This window comes from Pan troglodytes, chromosome 11, assembly GCF_028858775.2.
Source record: "Pan troglodytes isolate AG18354 chromosome 11, NHGRI_mPanTro3-v2.0_pri, whole genome shotgun sequence".
Lineage (NCBI taxonomy): Eukaryota > Metazoa > Chordata > Mammalia > Primates > Hominidae > Pan > Pan troglodytes.
In genome coordinates this window covers 52,594,715-52,618,430 of record NC_072409.2, presented here as the reverse complement: position 1 = coordinate 52,618,430, position 23,716 = coordinate 52,594,715, and the positions used below count along the sequence as shown (strand labels likewise).

The window sequence follows — 23,716 nt, the reverse complement described above, 5'->3', positions numbered from 1 at the left end:
ATATTTCTCTTTTTTAAAAAAGCTAGTCAAGAATTAATATCAATTATTTGACACTAACAAATATTATTATTATAAATTATTAATTTCTCTAATTTTTATTTTCTTCCTTCTGCTTGCTTTAGGTTTAGTTTGCTATTCTTTCCAGTGCCTTAATGTGGAAGGTCATCTTATCTCATCCTTTCATTTGTCTTTTCATTTTCTGAATAGTGTCTTTTTAGCATCAGGTGAGCTCCCCAGGTTGGTAGTACTCCATGTTTATTGCTCTACAACAATGACAGGTAATATGTCCTGAAGACAATGGAAACTTAACATTCAAAATCTCCTAGATTCCACCTTATATGATATGTCTCTTCAATTGCTCGTAATTTCTACCCTTTCTCTATTATAAACCATGAGTACAATGGCATTCAATGAGTTCTGTGAGTCTTTCTAGTAAATTCTTGAAACTGAGGGTGTTCAGGGGAAACCCCTGAACTGGCAGTTGGTGTCAGAAGTGAGAATCGTCTTATATGGCCTCTTCCTTTGAACTTCGCAGCTGGACGCAAACTCTGCACAATTTGGGCCAGAAGTCTCGTGTTGACTTTGCAGCCTAAAGTATCTTGTAGTTTGTCTAACCCTCAATAAATTTGCTTTCATCAAATATTGTATTTGTTACCCCAAAATTACCATCACTTTTTTTTTCTCCAAATAACTAACATTGGGAGAAATAGCCAGCTGAGTCTGTAACTCAACAGAAACAAGTGATCCATATACCATATACCATATAAGTGGCCATTTCATTTTGCCTTCTTCCTCCAAATCCTAGCAACCTCAACTATTGCCATGAGCCACTGTAGGCCTACCAGCTACAAACAAACAAGTATCTTTTAAAAACACTTCATACTCCCATTTGATAAATTTTCCAGCAAAGAGATGCCTTCTTTAACTCTATGCAAGTGGCTCATATTCACGAAGTCTGTAGATATTATTAATGTAGTGTGAGAAAATCATCCCAGCGATGCCAGCACATTCTCCTTCCCATGATCTGCTTAGTTGGCAAACATATTCAGGCCATGGGTGAGTGATTTGTATTTCTCCGTACAACAATTTTATGGAGGGCATTGAAACTTACATTGAGCATTTTAGTACAGTCACACATCACTGAATGATAGGGATAAGTTCTAACAGATGTATCCATAGGCAATTTCATCATTTTGCAAACAACACAGAGAATATTACAAACACTTAGATTGTACAGCCTACCACGTCTAGGTTATATGGTAGAGCCGCTCTCTCCCAGGCTACAAACCTGTGTACTACATTACTGTACTGAATACTGCAGGCAATAAGAACACAGTGGTAAGAGGTTATGTATCTAAACATACTTAAACGTAGAAAAGTGTGTAAAAATATGTATTATAATCTCATGGGACCACTTTTGTATATGTAATCCGTCTTTGACTGAAATGTTATTATGTATGACATGACTCTATGACAAAAATAAAATAACACATTGTAAAAAATGTACACAGGTATCAAACATATTAATATTGTAAAAATAAAAATATTTATTCAGTGTAAGAATTTGTAACGATCACAAAATGTTCACAGCTTATATTTTAGTACAGTTTCAAATGCCTAGTGCAATTACTATTTATTTCTGTGGGTATTTTAAACATGTATACAATAAATATTTTTCAGGTTCAACAATATATATCAATCCAACTGGCTCTTATAAATATTAGTTAAAATCAATTAGTAAATTCATATATATATACACACGTGTATCAGTCTGTATGCATGTATGTGTGTGTAAATGTAACTGTATGTGTGTGTAAATGTAACTGGACGCATCCTAATATTTACCCTTACCTACAAGATTTCCAAGATTCATTTATTATCTTTAGATGATGTGCATTTAAAGATTTACCAAATAAAACTGTAATCGTGGAAAATATCAAGATGTTATTAAATTCATCTTGTTCAAATAATTGTTTGTTTAAATTTATGTTTCTTGCAAAACTTGCGGTAATGCTCATGCACAAAATAATGTTCTAAATAAAAAATAAAAACATTTTCTCAGTCATTAATTCTTAATAATTATTTCTCCCCAATAATTAATGTGAATTAATTCTTAATTCTTAATTATAGAATAATATTGCCCTTCAGAGTTCTGAATCTTTTGCATGTTGTATACATTTCAGTAACTAGAACAGCTTCTGGAATATTGGCATTAATTAACGTCCCTCAGCAATTAATGATTTCAAAGAAATTAAATACCTTTCATATTCTGAATCACAAGGGTACTTTGGCATCTAATTTAATCAAGCTCTTTGTATCATCATCTACACTTTAATTGCTTAACAAACATTTCTCTGTGTGAGAAAGATTGAGCAGGTTATTGTGCTTTTTTAAGATGCAACTTTTGCTTAATCTAGAGTTAGACAATGCTCTCTATAAGGGACAAAGAGAAAAATGAAAGAGCAATACAGATGTGACAGGCATGGAAAAAGACAATACATTTATAAAACAAATAGGGCCACAGATGATGATAATGGGGATCAAATCTTGAGATACTGACTCAGTTTATAACCGCACTGTACAATAGAGCAAATCATTTGTTAATTTTTTTACAAATGGAATTTAATTTAATTAAGATGAATACAGTGTTTTAAACAAGGCAGGTCATCTTAAAATAAAGTAGTGGAATAAAGCGATAAAACCAATGTAAAAATCATAAACACTTTATAAAGAATTTTTGTCTTGTAATTTAATATTTTTCTTTATTTAAAATCACCCAAATCAAAATAATTTTATTTTAATTAACAAATAATCATCAGAAGTTAACTAATTTTTACCTTATAATACTAGGTTTAGAAATTCTTATCTATATTTTTAATCATATATGCTTATACATAAAATAGACATAGGGTATATGTTTACATGTTCACAGTATTATAGTGTAATTGTTCCTATGGATGTGGTTTTTCAATAGAGTTAATAAGTACTTTTAAAAAGTTTCAATTTCAATGATATATATGTTTGATTTTTCTTTGACAAAGCATACATATATTGATAGGTAATAATAAGAAAATCTTCTAAAGACATTACAGGAACATGAATAAGTAATTAAATCCTCAATAATTTGTAATGTTTTATGTAAGCGGAACACATTTAACTGAAAATTGCTTTTATATAATACTCAAACGAGACTAAAAACATATTAACTATCGGAGTAAGTCTTCAAATTGATAATCTGAACTATATAAGAGGAGAAACTTTAAGCACTCAAATATTTGAAGTGCTACAATATATTTATATAAACTATTATTTAACAATTTCTGTTTGCAGAGTGCAATACAGTAATCAATATAAATGACATCTCAGTCGTTCTATAGCTTTGACCACATTTACTTCCTAATTTTAATTATTAATATGTTGGAGCAGTGCATACAACTAGATTCCGATCTTCCATTTTAATGATTAAAAATATGTCCTTTGAGACAGCATTAAAGAGCACCTTGTATAAATTCAATGCCAAGAGACAAGATATTCTTGATTCTGAAATCTTGTTCCTTTATACAGCAATGTAATTAATAATAAGAAGAAAGCCGGACATAGATATGGAGTCTATTTTAATCAAAAATTGTCTATAGATGTTGATGATAAAATTTAAAAATCGACTATATTTAGATAGTCACAAAAAACTAGGTTGTGGGAACATATTTGGTCAATAAAACACCCCTACCAAATGCTGACAAGAAAAAAAGTTAGGTACCACCTTTCTTCTCTGCAGATGGCCTGAGATGGGTTAATTTGAAAGAATGCTTCCAAACCTGAGGTGACCCCTGAGAACAGCATAATCCACTGCTGTCTCCTACATTCAGTTTCTCAGTCTGTGCTCTTTTAATTTTGGGTGGAGGGAAGCCAGTCCTTTAAAGCGATCTTCAGCATGATGGCAGAGCCAAGGAGTGTGGACAGGTGGCACGGTGTCTGACTTTGTTCCAGCAGCCACTTGGGCTTTCTCTGGGTCTTCTCTGCCCTAGGGATAGCACTACTATTGAAAACCTGTCTTTGTGACATTCTCTATGCCAGGAACTCCCAACATATTTTCCTTGAAACTGATGAAATGAATAAAAATAAACGAAGAGGTGTGCTGTTTGTTTCTGTTTCCTCCTTTCTGCAGCCCTTCTTGATCATCTAATATTTTTAAATACATTGTCGATCACCAAAAGGAGCATAAGGGCTTTATTGGTTTGTAGCAGATGTATTAATGGCCCAGCCCCTATTCCTCACCTGTAGCTGCTGGGAAGAAAACCATTCTTAACACTCTACAAGGTCTCATCTCCAGAATTTGCACCAGTTTCTAGCTGAGGACTTTCTCTAGCAGCACGGAAGCTTGTTACTGGGCATGAAGTGGGAAGAAAAGGTGAGGGTAACTAAGAAGAATCTCCCTGGATTCAGTGATGTAATTCTGAGGCATGCTCCACATAGCTTCCCATAAAATTAAGCCCAGATATCTAACACAGGAACTTACCTCTTAACACATGTGGTATTGGCTTTTCTAACTTTCCTGTTTTATTTTGTTCTCTTTTCCTTGTCTCACTTTCGCTGTGTCCTCACTCCTGCTTTAAGAATACCCAAGCAAATACGTTCATTTATTTTTTTAGACTCTCAGAACACAGTTGATAGTTGAACTTCTAATCTATGATAATCAGCTTGGATGCTATACTGACAGGAAGATGGTGAACTCACAATGTCTAATTAAGATACAATTTAAAAAATATAATGAATCATGTCCAAAGATTTAAAAAGCCTAAGCGGCAGTGTCACAATTTCTTCTTTTTAGTTTACATGGTTTCTTAAATGCCTACAATTATTTTAAAGGAAGCCTTGAGTCTAGGAAAAATTGAGACATATGGAATAAATTACTAACTCCTTTCTCCTTGAAATCCATTAGATGTTTGATGATTTTTCACATATATTTCTGAATGGAAAAGCTAGTTGGGAATTATTTTTATAAGCATATCCTTATGTAATATTTTGTTTCTAACAGTGAATTGAAGGTTTAAAGATTAAATTATTCTATCCAGAGAATAAAAAGCAATTATTTCACAAGGAGAACATGTGTATGTTGACACGACATTTTAAAATCTAGATTTTAAAATAGGTCCCATATAATTTTGAGTCAATTAGAATATGTTTGTATCAGTCTGTCTACAGTTTTACACCTGTCAAAAGGTACTTGAACTAAAAGAGGTACCTTGAACAATTTTGAAATTTATTATTCCTCTGAAACTAATTAAAAGAATTATGGTAGAGTGAAATTCTGATTGGCATAATTTGGGAGAGAAATTATTCCTTGGAGATCAACCTCTGACAAGATAGTTTATGATGACATTGAGACTTTTTGATTTACAAAATTTGTTATATAAAAAATACTAAGAAGATGACAGATAATACACAGACTTTAATTAAAATTGTACTAAAATTAAATGTCTAAATAAATTACAAGGGTACGTGGTACCTCTAAATGTATGTTTATATATTTTATTTGTGCATTTTATTCCTAGAGTTGCTTTTGCTTTAGTTTGTAAAACGTTCTTATTTTTATGATAATGTAGTATATACTAAATAAAGAAAAATCAGGAAATAGAAAATGAAGAAGAAAACATTAGCTATTGTCAACCAAATAAAAATTGTGCAATCTCTAAGTACACGAACGATGTATTATTTGTACAGCATGTACAATGTTTATGCTTCACAGGGTGAGGTACAGACTGCAAAACATTGAACCTGGGACAAATAAGAAAGTAAGGAAATTTTCACAATATATTAGTATTATAGAAAATGTTGAACTTAACAGTTAAGATACAAGTAGTGAAAAATGATAGTATTTAAGGAGATCTACAAAATTTAATCTATATCAGTAATGTGTGAGAAGTATTAGAATAATGCTTGTATTTCTGGATTGGCATCGATTTCTATTGAGACTGGAAACATAATAGAAGTGAGCAAAAAAGAATTTAGATTGTGGATACTTGAGTTTTATACCTAGGAGTTCGAGAAATACATTTTGTTAATATCAAAGCAGTTGGCACAAGAGTGTACAAAATTCCCTAATTGTGTCTATGTGGAGAAGACATAGACAAACAGAGAATAGCAAAACAGAAATAGCAAAAAAGCACAAATAAATTTTACCTGTATTTTTACGTAAAAGCCAATTAGAGTAGGAAAACATGAAATTTGTGTTTTATCAAAATTTTTCTCTTTCTTATGGTATAGTTGATTATATTACTGGAAAAAAAATTGAAGCATTGGTATGTTCACACACAAAAAAGTAAAATATAAGGTCAAAACCATGGGAATGCAGGGAGCAGACAAAATACACCTAAACACTGAAACTGATTTTGCCCTATGGACATGTAGCAAAATGAATGAGTTCAGATTCCTACTGTCATACATCACATAGGACAGTAAAGAAATACATAGGTTTTCCCAAGATAGGGCATCACACAGGAGCTCTTCCCTAAAGCTAGGACCAAAATTTATATCCTCAGTATAAAGAAGAATCAGAGGTAAATTAGTCCCATTTCACATTCCCTGGAAATGGCAAATAAAAATGACTTGAGATTGGACAGATTTAAAGAAACTCAATCATTAATGATTTACAGCAATTAATTTAAAAATGGTTTAAATGTGCTGTCCAAACATACGTCCAAACACCTTTAGGCCAAGAATTAATATAATGTGGTCCCAGAATGGTGGTGCCTTTAGTAGACTCACAAAAAATTCAAATTCTCTTTGGCAAATTTTCTTCTTACTAATATGCAAAAGTGCACAATAATAATTTTCAGAGAAAAATAAATCTTTGTCATTCAAAGGCATCTAAGTACGCAAGGAAATGGTTTTCCACCATTTGAAAGGAAAGCAGAAAAAGAGTACTAACAGATCCACAAAGGTTCATTAGTAGAAATATCACCGTTAGATTATAAAGCACATTTGCTTTCAAAAAATTTTTAAAAAATGAACATATTTTTAGGAGACTAAAAAATTGATGTAGCAAATTTGAAAAGTAGTTTGTATATAGTATTTTAAATTAAAAACTCAAAAATGAACTCATCAGATTAGACATGGCCATGGTGAGAGTTCATAAATATTTCAGAATGCATTACGGAAAATTTTTAGAAATGCAAAATGTGGACAGAATCATGAAGAGACATGGAAGATACAGTGAGAAAGTGTAGCATGTGTTTAGTGAGTGTTCTCATAGTAGAAGGGAACTGGGAAGGGACAATATGTGATGGTATTTTGGCTGAAAGTTCTCTAGACTTTTGTAAGACACTAATCCGCATATTCAAAAATTCTATGCATGCTAAGCAAGGTACAGTGGAGATAAACCTACATCTACATATCTCCTAGAGAAATAGTAAACAATCGGGAAGGGAAAAATATTTCAATTAGCACTAGAAAAATCAAATTACCTTTAATCATATTGAAATCGGAAAGCATGAAAGGTAAAATAAACAATATTATTTGTTAAGAATAATAATGCCATTCTGAAATTCTCAACCAAGAAAAATATTCATCAACCTATGGCTAAATAACATATTTAGAGACAAAAACCAAAATGCCACCAGCAGAATTCCACTAAAGAAACTAAAAAGAAACTCTGAAAACATGCTTCAGAAAGATTGAAGTTCTGAAATCAAAGAATGAACACAGAGCAAAATATATTGTAAACATAGAGATAGATCTAAATAAAAAATAAGGTGTTGAAAGAAAAAGATATTTAAAATTAGATAAGCACTGCAATATGTATGTTAGGAAGCAAATTGTTAGGGCTGAAGTATTCAAAGACCCCCTAATTGTTCGACAAGAGCAGAAAGGTATGACTTTGCTACTCTGTTTTTTTTTTTTTTTTTTTTTTTTTTTTTTTTTTTTTTTTTTTTTGAGAAGGAGTCTCTTTCACTCTTTCTCCCAGGCTGGAGTGCGGTGGCGCCATCTCCGCTCACTGCAACCTCTGCCTCCCAGGTTCAAGCAATTCTCCTGCCTCAGCCTCCTGAGTAGCAGGGATTACAGCTGCGTGCCACCATGCCTGGCTAATTTTTGTATTTTTAATAGAGACAGGGTTTCACCATGTTGGTCAGGCTAGTCTCCAACTCCTAACCTCGTGATCCACACCTCGGCCTCCCAAAGTGTTGAGATTACAGGCGTGAGCCACTGCGCACGACCAACTTTGGAACTTTAATAAATTGACTGGACATTATGCATTTCTCTGTTGTATCTATGAAAACAATAAAAATCAAAGTCATAATTTTAAAACAAGAAGACAGAAACTGACAGGAGAAAATGAGACATTATATATATATACACACAACAAATTAATAATACAAAATTAAGTATAAATGATCAAAGATTAACTTAAACCTAAGTAGACAATGTTTTTGTTAAAATAAAAAGATTAGCAAAATTTAAAACATCCGTCTCTATCATAGTTACAAGAGAGGCAACTAATATATAAATTTACAGGAACTTTGAAGTTCAAACAATACAGATACTGTGTATATATGATATACATACAAACATACTACATGAATATAATTTTTTAAAAAGTTGCTATGTAGACAAAATAGAATGTAATTTAGAAACATTTATTGAAATAAGTTAGTCTAACCAGTGTGATAAAAGTTTTAAGTTATTAAGAAGATGTGATTACTTAAATGTGCATTAGCCTGATACATACATATATATATACACACAAACCACACACTCTCATACCCACAGACACACACGTATTTAGAGAGAGAGTCAAATTATATGAAGCAAAAATATCAGAAAGTAAGTAGAAATGGATAAGCCCCCAAATATTATAGACATTTCAAACACACATCTTTCAGTAATAGATAAAAGAAAAAATTAAAAGAGTAAGTTTTAAAAGAAGCTAGTGGATTTTAAAAAGGGCAAATATTATATAAGGAACATGAATATTATAATTCATGTTATTTTCATGTTCATACAGAATAGTTACAAAAATTAACGTTTTCTAGACCATACCACCAATTCAAACAATTTTCACGGAAATAACGTGACACAGAATATATTTCCTAAACAAACAGCAATGAAGGCAGATATCAATACAAAAACGAAAGCTAGAAACATAAGTCTAATAATATTGGTTGGAAGCTATTTTAATGAATATTGAAATATTTTAAAGGTGAATAGTCAATACAAATAAACCAAACACTTTTGTAAGGCCACTAAGATGCATGTGTAATGTGTAATGCCTCCTTTTATAAGGAGTAAATCTGTAACATCACCTGGGCTATTTGACAACTGCAAAGTGAATGTGAGAAGGAGAGAAACAGTGAGAGAGAGAGAGATAAAACCAGTAAAATAAACATAAAGAATGAAGGAGATAGCCAGGCGCCATTGTTCATGCCTGTAATCCCCGCACTTTGGGAGGCCGAGGCAGGTGGATCACCTGAGGTCAGGAGTTCAAGACCAGCCTGGTCTAACATGGTGAAACCCACTCTCTACTAAATATACAAAAATTATCCTGGCATGGTGGCATGCATCTGTAATCCCAGCTACTCGGGAGGCTGAGGTGGGAGAATTGCTTGAACGTGGGGGGTGGAAGTTGCAGTGAGTAGAGATCATGCGACTGCACTCCAGCTTGGGCGACAGAGCAAGACTCCGTGTCAAAACAAACAAACAAACAAACAAACCCGGAAATAGTACACGAAAAAGCAGAATTAAAGCAACTGGGTATATATTTAAAAATGCAAAAGCTCACTTTTTCAGAAAAATATTAAAATATTAAATCTAACAAATATCTAGGTAGACTGATGGAGAAAAATACAGAAAATGCACAAAAAACCAATTACCTGGAATGCGAACGTTACAAAACGTCAGCAGTTGTCGATTTTAAATAAGCAATGATTTTTGAGTTCAACCATGATGGGGTATATTGAAAAGAATCTCTCAGAAAAAAAGAAAAAGAAAACTATTATAAAGCTATGTACAAAATGTTAAGCACCATTAAAGTCTTCCAAATCTACCAGTTATGGAGTTATTGGTCTTGGACTAACTCTCCTGAAAAGAAAAGAAAAAAACAAAACAAAACAAAACCTAAAAACCTGGATAAAATGGCCTACCGTGGGCACTGGCAATGCATCCAAGCAGGTAGGACCTGGGTGCTACATTCTCTTTGTCAGAACACAAAGCATTCATACACTCTTCTCACCCTCACTTTCACCTTTTAATCTTAGATCTACTATTAAATGTATTCAACATTACTATCAATCCTTTGGTCAAAATTTCTTTACTCACATTTTGCTTGATGCACTTGGATAGACTGTTCAAGAAAGTGTGAGTAGTGAATTCCTCAAACTCTTGCATATTTAAAATCACATTTTTGAACCTTGATGCTTGAAGTGTAGCTTGGGTAACAGATGGGCTTTAAGCCAATTTTGGCATGCAAGGGGTTGAGTTTATTAGGCATCAGCACCGCTGAAAATCGTGGGGATGCAGGCTTAATTTCAACACTCTTCTAAATACTTGAAAGATATTATATAATTCTTTAATAAACTCCTGTGTCTACAAATGGTTCACATTAACTCAATATCCATGATTAAACATCTATAAAATCAAGGCACTCTTATTTAGTGGAGACTTGCTGGCTACTCTATGAGAGGAGGTATTGTTATTGTGATCTCATCCTCTCATAAATGAGTATCATATCACTCATAACCAGCCCTTCATATTCTATTCCTATTTTGGTATTTTAAAATAGGATATCTTTGAAACGCTTGAATTCAAAGAGGGAATCTGAGTAATTTTTAAAATGTCAATGAAATGCCATTTCTTCATGCTTCAACAACTAAAAATTGACTAAAGTGCTTCTCTTCAAACTTTCTGGAACATTTTTTATCTAAATTCTAAGAACAATCACAATAGGTTTTAACCACAAATGTGAGAATATTCTAAGTGTTAGGGTGGAACAATTTTTTAAATAATTTTATAGTAATTTTTTTCATCCTAGTGACAGTGTGCTAAATTTTTGTAAGCCAACTATTACTGTAGACATTTAAGTCAGGATTCTAAGAAGCTGTTCTAAAGTCCAAAATTTAGTTTCATATACACTGATATTATATATATATTTGCATAAAAAATTAATACATGTGAGCCATGTTTCAAATAGTTGAGAGATTATTATATCAAAGATTCTTGATTATATAAAATGCCAATTACTTATAGGCAGACATGCTTTAAATAATTACAAAGGCAGTTGTGGTTGATTCTACTATTGCTACTGGCATTTATATGGACATACTATTATGGTCTGAAGAATATTTAGGCAAATTTATCCCTCATATGATCAGAAGAACAATGCAAGATAGTTTATATCTGAAAGGAAAAAAATCTGTATATGGTTCTGAAAGCGTAAATCATTAACCACTTGGATAATAATTAGCATAAAAATACACAAACGTGCCCTCTTCCTAGCAGTAAGTACACAGTGACAACAGAATCAAAGCATGTGGCTATGCGCATGTTTATATTTCAAGACTCAGAGCACTCTATTCCTCTTCTCTGCCCTTTCTAGATGGCACAATTCCTCATGAATCTAAGTGCAGTCATAGGGTGGATTAGGGTGACCTGCCATTTGTATGCAACTGATCTCTATTTTGGAAGTAATTAATGTTAAAATATATTTTTAAAAGATAATTTCAAATTTCAGGGCAAACTAGCATGGTTTCACCCCTTTTCTTTGTAATATTTTTTCTAAGGTTGGAAAAGTATGGTAGGCTTTAGTACAATTTTAAATAATAAGTTTTCAAAGTGAGACGCAAAATGGTGGCGCCAACACATTTCAAATCTGCTACATTTTGAATACACTTATTGGAGAAAAGACCTTCTCATCATTTTTCTCTTACAGCAAAGGAAATAACATGTACAGTTGACCCTTAAGCAACACGGAGGTTGGGGTGCTGGCCCCCCTGCACAGTAGAAAATCCACTATAACTTTGACTCCCCCAAAACTTAACTACTAATAGCCTACTGTAAGCCTTACAAATAACACAGTCAATTAACACATATTTAATATATTATATGTCTTATATACTGTATTCTTAACCAGCATGCCAGAGAAAAGAAAAAAGAAAATCATAAGGAAAATATATTTACTAGTTATTAAATGGAAGTAGATGATCAAACAGGACTTCATCCTCATCCTTTTCATGGGCAGGGTGTGGATAAGGATGTAGAATTGTTGGTTTTGCTAAGTGGAGGTGAACAGTTCAAACCCCTGTGGTGCAAAGGCCAACTGTATAGCCATTGAATAGCAATTTATTTTTAGAAATCAACCTCACTAAAATGCTCTTAGAAGGATGCCAAGAAAAAAATGAATAAGTATTTTTGGTTCATCTATTTCATCATTTCATTTCATTTCCTCATTTCATCATTTCCTTTCATCCTTTCATTTCATCATTTCATCTCATTTCCTCATTTCATCATTTCGCCTCATTTCCTCATTTCATCATTTCGTTTCATCATTTCATCATCTCATCATTTTATCATTTCATTTCATTCTTTCATTTCATTTCATCATTTCATCTCAACATTTCATTTCATTTCATCATTTCACTTCATCTCATCATTTCATCATTTCATCTCATGATTTCATTTCATCTCATCATTTCATCATTTCATTTCATTTCATTCTTTCATTTCATTTCATCTCAACATTTCATTTCATTTCACTTCTCATCATTTCATCATTTCATCTCATGATTTCATTTCATCTCATCGTTTGATTTCATCTCATCATTTCATCTTTTCATCTCATCATTTCATTTCATCTTTTCATCTCATTTCATTTCATAAATTCATCATTTCATCTCATTTCATTTCACTTCATTTCATTGTTTCATTTCATTTCATCATTTCATTTCATCACTTCATCTCAACATTTCATTTCTTCATTTCACTTCATCTCATTTCATCTCACGATTTCATCTCATTTCATTTCATCTCATCATTTCATTTCATCTTTTCATCTCATCATTTCATCATTTCATCTTTTCATCTCATTTCATCATTTCATTTCATTTATTTCATCATATCATCATTTCATTATTTGACTTCATGTCATCGTTTCATCATTTCATATCATTTCATCATTTCATTCCATCATTTCATCATTTCACTTCATCATTTCACTTCATCATTTCATTTCCTCATTTCATCATTTCATTTCATCCTTTCATCATTTCATCTCATCATTTCATCCTTTCATTTCATTATTTCATTTCATCATTTCTTCTCATTGTTGCATTTCGTCATTTCATCATTTCACCATTTCCCTTCATCTCATCATTTCATCATCTCATGATTTCATTTCATCTCATCATTTCATCTCATTTCATCTTTTCATCTCATCATTTCATTTCATCATTTCATTTCATTTCATCTTTTCATCTCCTCATTTCATTTGATCATTTCATTTCATCGATTCATCATTTCATCATTTCATTTCATTATTTCATCATTTAAACATTTCACTTCATTTCATCATTTCATATCATTTCTTCATTTCACCATTTGATCTTTTCATTTCATTTCATCATTTCACTTCATCATTTCATTTCATCATTTCATGTCCTCATTTCATTTCACCATTTCGTTTCATTTCATCATTTCATTTCATCATTCCATTTCATCATTTCATTACATTTCATCATTTCATTATTTCACTTCATCTCATCATTTCATCTTTCATTGCATTATTTCATTTCATCTCATCATTTCATTTCATCATTTCAATTCATCTCATCATTTCATCTCATGATTTCATTTCATCTCATCATTTCATCTTTTCATCTCATGATTTCATTTCATCTCATCATTTCATTTCATCTTTTCATCTCATGATTTCATTTCATCTCATCATTTCATTTCATCTTTTCATCTCCTCATTTCGTTTAATCATTTCGTTTCATTTCACCTTTTCATCTCATTTCATCACTTCATTTCATTTCATTATTTCATCATTTCATCATTCACTTCATTTCATCATTTCATTTCATCATTTCATATCATTTCCTCAATTCATCATTTCATCTTTTCATTTCATTTCACCATTTCATCATTTCATTTCATTATTTCATTTCATTTCATTTCACCATTTCATGTCATCATTTCATCATTTCATTTCATCATTCCATCATTTCATTTCATCCTTTCATCATTTCATCTCATATTTCATTTTTTCATTTCATCATTTCATTTCTTCATTTCATCATTTCATTTCATTTCAGTGATACATGTATTTAAGTGCTAATGCGATGCCCAGGAGACACCCTATTTCCCTTTGTAAAACACCTCCTTCAACAAAAGGCAACTTCTCATGGCTGGCTAAGTCTACAGGGATACCAGCCTCTCTTCAACCACCCAATTTCATTTAGAACCTCAAACAGCACCTCAGTTTCATAAAAACCTAAAACATAAACACAACACTTGGTTGTAAGTGAGCCAACAGTTTCTTGTCTCTTTCTCTGCTCAAGGCTTAAGGCCGTGTCTCCCCAACTACATTCAGTGGAAGAAAACATCCCCTGGACAAATAAGTTTGAGAATTGTTGTTGCAGGAATTCTCAGAACCTTCAAAACACAAATCCTCATCCGCAGGGATCTTCAGGAGGGAGATGGCTGATGCAGCACAACTTTCTTTCACAGGAGTATCTTGCAGAATACAGTATGAGATACAGAAAGGCTGCATTGAGTCTTTTTAATGGCCCGGGCCTTGGTGGGGGTGGGGTAGGAGCTCTCCAGATAGCATCTAATGAGTAGGAACATTCAGGTGGCTTTTTTTTTTTTTCCTTATTGGCAAAACTGTGTGTACACCATGAATGAAGCTGGTCTCCCTTATCCATATCAAAACTAAACCCAAATTAATTGGCTAAATTGGGACTCAACACCTCCAGGAGCCATGCGGCAGAAAGCCCCAACACACTTTAAATTAGCTTACCTCATCATAGTTGAAGAAAGCAAAATGCTTATGACCAGTATGCTGCTAATACAAGTCTACAGATAATGCTGTATGAAAAACTAGTTTTCCCAATCATAGCTGGCATAGTCCACATTTTGCATTACACTTCCCCCCTTTTTTAAAATTTTAAACACAGGTCTTTTTCTCTTCTTTTTTTAAATTTTAATTAAATTATACAAGACGGAGTCTCAGTATGTTGCCCAGGCTGGTCTTCAACTCCTGAGCTCAAGCGGTACATCTGTCTCCGCCTCCCAAAATGCTGAGATTACAGGCCTGAGACACTGTGCCTGGCCTTAAACATAAATCTTAATTCATTCTTACAATTATTCTGAGGTTACAAAAATGGAAGGGGAAGAAAAATGGCAAGCAGGTAGGCTGACTTCGGCTTCATTATTTGGAAGGACAGTTTGCTCAGTTAAAACACACTACTACCTATAAAGGCCAAGACAACAGAAAAATACAGACTTACATAAATAGATTTTATATGTGACAGCAGTTTGAATGGAGACTTTTTCAATGCAATGAGAAACAGCTGTGCTTGGGAATAAATGACAACGAATTTTTTTATCTCAACAGCTGTCCTGACAGCATGTCTCTACATCTCTACCTGCACTCTGGAATCAGGGAGAAAGCAAAACGGACGACAAGACACTAGATCAGCTGTGTCCAACCCTTTGACTACAAGGACTTTTCCGCCTATCTGTGGTGGTGGGTATCATGAAAATTATGCACAAACCTTTTTTTTTTTTTTTAAGCTCATCAGCTGTTGTTAGCATTAGTGTATTTTATGTGCGGCCCAGGAGCATTCTTCTTCCAATGTGGCCCTGAGAAGCCAAAAGACTGGACACCTGTGCACTAGATCAAAAGGCTACTCCTTCTGGAAGCAATTGTAAAGAATTTCTGACATTATCTTGACATGAAAACCAATGGATAGTGGGACAGAATGCAAAATCTTCAAGAATTTTTCTTGTCTTTCTTTTTTTTTTTTTTGAGTCATGGTCTTGCTCTGTGGCCCAGGCTGGAGTACACTGGTGAGTTCACAGCTCAGTGCAGGATCAAGTGCTCCTCCCACCTCAGCCACAGTAGTAGCTGGGACTACAGATGCGCACAACCACTCCTGGCTAATATTTTATTTTTTGTAGAGATGGGGTCTCACTATATCGTCCAGGTTGGTCTCAAACTCCTTGACTCAAGGGATCCAGGACAGGATAACAGGTGGGAGCCACCACACCTGGCCATGTGCATGAACTTTTAAGACAAACACAAGGCCCCACAAGAGTTAAGGTTTTCCCACCTAATTTCCAGGGGGATATTTTGGTGCAAGGCTGAGAAGCCCTTAAAAGTACACAGACAACTCCAAAGATTCAAGACAGTTCATTCAGGCTGAGCCAGCCCACTGGGCAGACTGACCTTCAAAAAAGGCCCACCCATGACATACACCAGATGGCTGTCCAAGAATCTCTTCAGTCCTCAGGGTCCCTAAGGTACTGGACAGAGCAAGGAAAGCAAACCCATTTGCTTCTTCCTACAGGAAACCCCTTGAGGTCAAGACCCCACAATCACACGAGGATGGAGTGGCTCACCCTCAGTCAACAGGCCAGACTGAAGGTGGTATAATGTCTTAACCAAGGGTGCGGGCCTCCAGGTCTGACTCCCAACTCAGTTCTTCTTTAATAACCACACTTTGTTAATTCTCCTTAACAGGGGTTCCTGGCAAGTCAGTTCTCCCTCAGGCCTTCGGTTTCCTCACCTACAAGATGAGAGGGCTGGACCAGATGGAAATTCAGGGGGTAAGGGGATGTCCGCGCGCAGCCCACCCCCACCCCCACGGGACCCTGGAGCCTCCATCCCAGTTCCCACCACGCACCCGCTCCACAAATCCTGCCCAAGGTGAGGGCTGGTCCCGGGTCCTCTGGCTGCCGCATCAGCGAGTGCAGGAGGGAGGGGAAACCTCCAAGCGGGTGATGCAGGCTCAAGGATGCAACTCAGCCAGGAGTGAACTGGGGCCCCGAAGGAGGTGTCTGGGCTGCTCCTGGAGCCCAGCCCGGGTCCCCGAAGCCTTTACCTCCAGGGTCCGTATCTCCTGCTGGCTGAGGTCGTTGGACACAGCGCACTTGCTGCACAGCCTGCACAGGCTGCCAATGAAGATGACGATGAGCTTCTGGAGCTGCCCGCACTGCTGCAGCGCCCGGCTGGCCGCAGCCCCTGCGCCACCCTCCGCGGCCGCCGCATCACCCCAGCCACCTCCCTCCTTCTTCTCTCCCATCGCCTCCGCGCGCAGCGCCACTCTATGCAGGCCACAGGGGCCTAGGCAGGGAGCCCGGGGTGCCGGCGCCTAGGCAAGGAACCCCTGAGCCAGGAGAGCTGGACCAGGAGCGCCCCTCCGCGCTGCCCTTGCCAGGACTCCAGTAGAGCTGGCAGCCGAGTCTGCTGCTCCCGCCCTCAGAGCCGCGGCGGCGGGGACAAAAACCTAGGCAGCGGGGGCAAAAAGCCGCAGCGGCAAAAAGCGGCGGCGACGGGGGTTAAAAGTCACCTCGGCAAAAAGCCGCGGCAGCGGGGACAAAAAGCCGGGGAGGCAAAAAGCCGCGGCGGCTGGGAGCAAAAAGCCGCGGCGGCGGGGGCAAAAAGCCGCGGAGGCGGGAGCAAAAAGCAGTGGGAGCAAAAAACCATATAATGTCGCGGCGGTGGGGGGCAAAAAGCCGCGGCGGCGGGGACAAGAAGGTGCAAAAAGCAGCGGTGGCGCGGGCAAAAAGCCACAGCGGCGGGGCAAAAAGCCGCAAAAGCGGTGGCGGCGGGGTCAAAAAGCCGCGGGAGCGCGGAAAAAGCCGTGGCGGCAGGGGCAAAATAGTGGAAATGGGGTAGAAGGCCCGCACAGCTTGTCATTGCTGGGGTGTGATGTGATAGGAAAAGTGCAGCCGAAGACAAAAAAAGAGATGTAAGTAGGCTTCACTCAGTGCAGCTAAGAACCCAGATGTTATCTTGAGAGAATTAACTAATAAGCAGTTTAAATCAGAATGGCACATTCTGATTTGTTTTTTGTATGTTCACATTTGGCAGGCATAGATACTGTTTGAAGAGAGGAAAGTGAGTAGATAGAGGTAACAAACTTAAATATGTGCCAAGTCTGGAAACAAGAGACTAGGGGGATAAGGACATTTGAAAATGAAATGCAAGATTTGAAAACTGATTGGCTGGGGGATGAGGAAAAGGCAGGTCTTTAAGGTCAATCCCTGTTTTGCTTTAAGTTATTAGGGGGTGGTTTTATCACATATTGTAGAATATGTCATTTCAGTTTTGAACATCTTGAGTTAAATCGTCCTAACATATCTTATGAATTTGATTTTCTTCCCTGGGAAGCTAATATTTCAAAAACTGAAAGAGTATATAGATTTCCAACCTGTATCCAATTTATAAAACTATCTCTAGGCTGCTGATTTCAGGAGGAGGCTCATGAATATTCTCTTTGCAGAGAATATATCAGGAGTTAACAACATCATCAATATTTGTGAACGACCAGTTAACTAAGCCACCTCTTAGTGTATTTAGATGGGAAATCTTAGCTGAAGATATTCAATAATGAACCAACAGTGACTAAAAATTCAATATTTAAGTATATTTCATTGTAATTAATTTGAATTGAAGTAGCCATATACAGCTAGTATTTACTACATTGAACAATGCAAATAAGAGGAAAAAATTAATAACCATCTCCAATACCACATGCCAAAATCCTCATCAATTTATTCTAGCTAAAGGAGTTGATCAGAAGCAGCAATTGAAAGCACCAACTAAACCAGCTGGGGTTAATTCACTGTCATTCTCTCAGAACCATCTCTTCTCTGAACAAAACAAGTACAAGAGTTCATTGTAAATCTGCATTTTCCTTGCCTATTTTAAGGTTTTGATGTTGACACTAATTTGTGAAATCCCTCCTGTGGTGTGATATTTCATTTTCCTTGCTTTTTGTTAGGACAAGAATGCTTCAGCTCTTAATTTAAAATTATGTTTCTTCCTCCTAGGTTGAGTGAACTTAGAATGCATTCTCTGACATATCCAAGTTTTTGTTAATATGAATTTGGGGGGAAAAGCATACTTAATTAGCTAAGACTTCTTATTCTAGGCTTGACCATGTGTTCCACATCTTTTGAATTTGTAGTTGCATAGGCTGCTCTCTGACACTGGTTAGTGACCTGGAAGCTATATTAACGTTAGGGGAGTGGTGTATGAGCATTAGATGTATCCTTGCAAGGAAAGACTTGTCTTATCTCAATACGTCTTTTTTTTGCACACAAGAAATTCAACGTTTCGGTCTTCTAAAATCTTCCTATTTCCAAGTTGCAGAATACCATTGATTCCTAAACAAAGATCTAATTTTTGACTCAGAGACGTAGCAAGGTCTGAATCGCAATTATAATTTAACGATCTTTAAGATAAAATTATCTCTCTGATATTTAGATTTTGCCCAATTATTAAGATATTTGGGTGTTTCGTTAAGAAAGGAAGACTGTAGTCTCTGGAGCAGAGACTATAAAGGCCTCAGATGATCATTTTTACTTTTATGCTCTTTTCTTTAACACCTTCAACACAGTTGGAAGCAGCCGATATTCCCCAGAGTTGTTGTGTTTTTTAAACCAAATGCATGGTTCCGTGGTAGAAAACTGGGCTGATCCAAGCTGTTTTCAGTAAACACTTCATTTCAGGTGACCTATTTCATATTAAATAATCTCTAGATCCTGTCTTCAAAACTAACTAGATCAGATAACCTACTCTAGATTTTCCCCTTTTAGGGTCTGTGAGCTGCAGTCACTTTTGTGAAAATGATTGCAATGAAAAGATAGAGTTGTAGATGGGGAAAATGTTTTGACTAATTTAAGCATAGTGGTATTTCATATGAGAATTTAAGTTACACACATTTGAAAAGTATAATGGAGTCTCTTGGCTGAGCTTTAAAAAAAATAGCGTTTGGGCTAAAAAAGGAACAGCTACCTCTCCTAAAATCAGAAAGATGTTACAGTAATTCTCCATTCTCTAGAATTATCAGGAAGGACTTTTGTGATGATTTACTTTTGCTCTTGGGAGTGTGAGCCTGTGTAGTCGTGGAGCCATCAATTGGAATGATGGCTTTCTGATCCCAAAGTCATTCGTTCTGAAAACAATATTTTTCATAAATTTGAAAGTGAAAAGTTTTGATCTTGCCCTTCCCAAGTAACTCTCTTAATAAGAGGCATCAGCATGCTTCAGTGACAGCTGTCACCTTCCAGTGCTGAGAGTCATCTTTGAGTTCTCCATTTCACTCCCTACACTCCAATTTAGCTGCAGTTTTCTTGGCCATTCCTATGAAATACATCCATGGCCTAACGGCTTCTCACCACTACTACCACTTATACTAACAGCATTCTCACCTAAGTCACTACCTTTTTTCTCTGAATTAGAGTAGCCTCCCCATTTATTTGCTCACATAACCTATTTATTCTACACAGTGCACCAGATACAGCCCTTTGAAATGCAAACACAATCATGTTATTCTCTGGTGAAATTATCTCATATATTCCTATCGCATTTAAAATTAATTCAGAATCATCCCATGATTATCAAAACCCTACATGCTCTTCCATAACATGGTTTACTTCCAAGATATCTCTTCAACTTTTTTTTCACTGTACTGAATTGGTGACTAATAGTCATATTTTTGTTTTTGCTCAAAAAGTCTTGACTTGTAAATTTTTCAGTTTCTCCTTTATCCACAGGTAACTCTTTCCTCATAAGGCGAATTGCTTGCTTCCTTGAGTTCTGCTCTCAAAGATACCCTTCATTTTCTACCTAATATTAATAACTTTAATCATTCATTATTCCATTACTATGCTCTATAGTGTATACAATTTCTGTTCTTTGTCATGTTATTAACTAAATTATTTATTTGTTCCAGTAACATATTCCATAAATATTGTACACATAAAAATTATGTTATTTTTATTGCTGTATGCTCAGCTGCCCAATAACAGTTTGAGGATTAACATATTTGTTAAATGCACAAATATGTTCTTTCACAAATATTAGTTTAATAATTTTATATTAAACTCCCTCTATACTTAGAATATGAATTAGATAATTCAGAATAAACATTCCATTGGAAAAAACTAAACAATTTGTTATAAAACATCCTTAAAAGCATCAGAAAGTTAGTACAGCAATGAAGAATGACAGGATCAAATAAGAATGGTATGGAAGCCTGTTTGTGAGGCTTATGTTTGGGTTATCTCTTTACTTAGAGTGACTATAAATCTCAAAAAACGAAAAGGAGAAATAACCATATCTAGTAACATGGTAAGGGTATTTAAACATCTCTTAGTAATTGAGAAAATTGAAAGAAAAGGAAAAAGAGAAAGGGAGAAAAAGAAACAGAGCGAAAGGGATAATGAAGGAGAGAAAGAAGAAGAGAAAGGAAGAGGAAGAAAAGTAAAAAGGAGGAGGAGGGGGAGGAAGGAAGAAAGAAAGGTGAAAAGAAAGCATGGTAAAGTTTTTAACAACATAATTTATCCATCTATAATATGAATGTTGGTCTATTTGATGATGTCCCACAGATTCCTTAGTCTCTGCTCATTTTTTATCTGTTTCTCAGAGTCAATATTTTCCATTATCTTATCTTCAAGCTCATGACTTCTTCTGTGTGTGCAAATATACTCTTAAATCGCTCTGGTGATTTTTTAAATTTCTATCATTGTAGTTTTCCACTCCAGAATTTCTGTTATCTCTTTGTTGATATTCCTACTTTTTAATATTTTTTCTGATTCCTTTATTTCTTTGTTTATGTTTTCTTTTTGACATTTGAGTATAATTAACAGAGTTGTTTTAAAGTCTTTGTCCAGTAAGTTTGATGTCTGGGTTTCCTTAGAGATATTTTCTGTCAATTTATTTTGCTCCTTTGAATGAGCCATACTTTCCCATTCTTTGTATGCCTTGTAACTTTTTTTGAAAACTGGACATTTTAATAATTATAATTACTATGCGGTTACTCTGTAAATCAGACCCCCCCTACAAACACACTAATGTTTTGTGGTTTTAAAATTTATTTACTTATTAAGATTCTTAATCCTGAGTTCTAGTTTGATTGCACTGTGGTCTGAGAGATAGTTTGTTATAATTTCTGTTCTTTTACATTTGCTGAGGAGAGCTTTACTTCCCACTATGCGGTCAATTTTGGAATAGGTGTGGTGTGGTGCTGAAAAAAATGTATATTCTGTTGATTTCGGGTGGAGAGTTCTGTAGATGCCTATTAGGTCCGCTTGGTGCATAGCTGAGTTCAATTCCTGGGTATCCTTGTTGACTTTCTGTCTCGTTGATCTGTCTAATGTTGACAGTGGGGTGTTAAAGTCTTCCATTATTAATGTGTGGGAGTCTAAGTCTCTTTGTAGGTCACTCAGGACTTGCTTTATGAATCTTGGTGCTCCTGTATTGGGTACATATATATTTAGGATAGTTAGCTCTTCTTGTTGAATTGATCCCTTTACCATTATGTAATGGCCTTCTTTGTCTCTTTTGATCTTTGTTGGTTTAAAGTCTGTTTTATCAGAGACTAGGATTGCAACCCCTGCCTTTTTCTGTTTTCCATTGGCTTGGTAGATCTTCCTCCATCCTTTCATTTTAAGCCTATGTGTGTCTCTGCACGTGAGTTGGGTTTCCTGAATAGAGCACACTGATGGGTCTTGACTCTTTATCCAATTTGCCAGTCTGTGTCTTTTAATTGGAGCATTTAGTCCATTGACATTTAATGTTAATATTGTTATGTGTGAATTTGATCCTGTCATTATGATGTTAGCTGGTGATTTTGCTCGTTAGTTGATGCAGTTTCTTCCTAGTCTCGATGGTCTTTACATTTTGGCATGATCTTGCAGCGGCTGGTACCAGTTGTTCCTTTCCATGTTTAGTGCTTCCTTCAGGAGCTCTTGTAAGGCAGGCCTGGTGGTGACAAAATCTCTCAGCATTTGCTTGTCTGTAAAGTATTTTATTTCTCCTTCACTTATGAAGCTTAGTTTGACTGGATATGAAATTCTGGGTTGAAAATTCTTTTCTTTAAGAATGTTGAATATTGGCCCCCACTCTCTTCTGGCTTGTAGGGTTTCTGCCGAGAGATCCTCTGTTAGTCTGATGGGCTTCCCTTTGAGGGTAACCCGACCTTTCTCTCTGGCTGCCCTTAACATTTTTTCCTTCATTTCAACTTTGGTGAATCTGACAATTATGTGTCTTGGAGTTGCTCTTCTGGAGGAGTATCTTTGTGGCATTCTCTGTATTTCCTGAATCTGAACGTTGGCCTGCCTTGCTAGATTGGGGAAGTTCTCCTGGATAATATCCTGCAGAGTGTTTTCCAACTTGGTTCCATTCTCCCCATCTTTTTCAGGTACACCAATCAGACGTAGATTTGGTCTTTTCACATAGTCCCATATTTCTTGGAGGCTTTGCTCATTTCTTTTTACTCTTTTTTCTCTAAACTTCCCTCCTTGCTTCATTTCATTCATTTCATCTTCCATCACTGATACCCTTTCTTCCAGTTGATCGCATTGGCTCCTGAGGCTTCTGCATTCTTCACGTAGTTCTCGAGCCTTGGTTTTCAGCTCCATCAGCTCCTTTAAGCACTTCTCTGTATTGGTTATTCTAGTTATACATTCGTCTAAATTTTTTTCAAAGTTTTCA

The 23,716-nt window shown here is 35.7% G+C and overlaps 1 pseudogene; it reads left to right on the top strand.

The window, feature by feature from the left end:
* Nucleotides 1–23,010, top strand: part of LOC129135955 (uncharacterized) — a 69,687-nt pseudogene extending 46,677 nt beyond the window's left edge.
* Nucleotides 23,011–23,716: the final 706 nt, after the last annotated feature.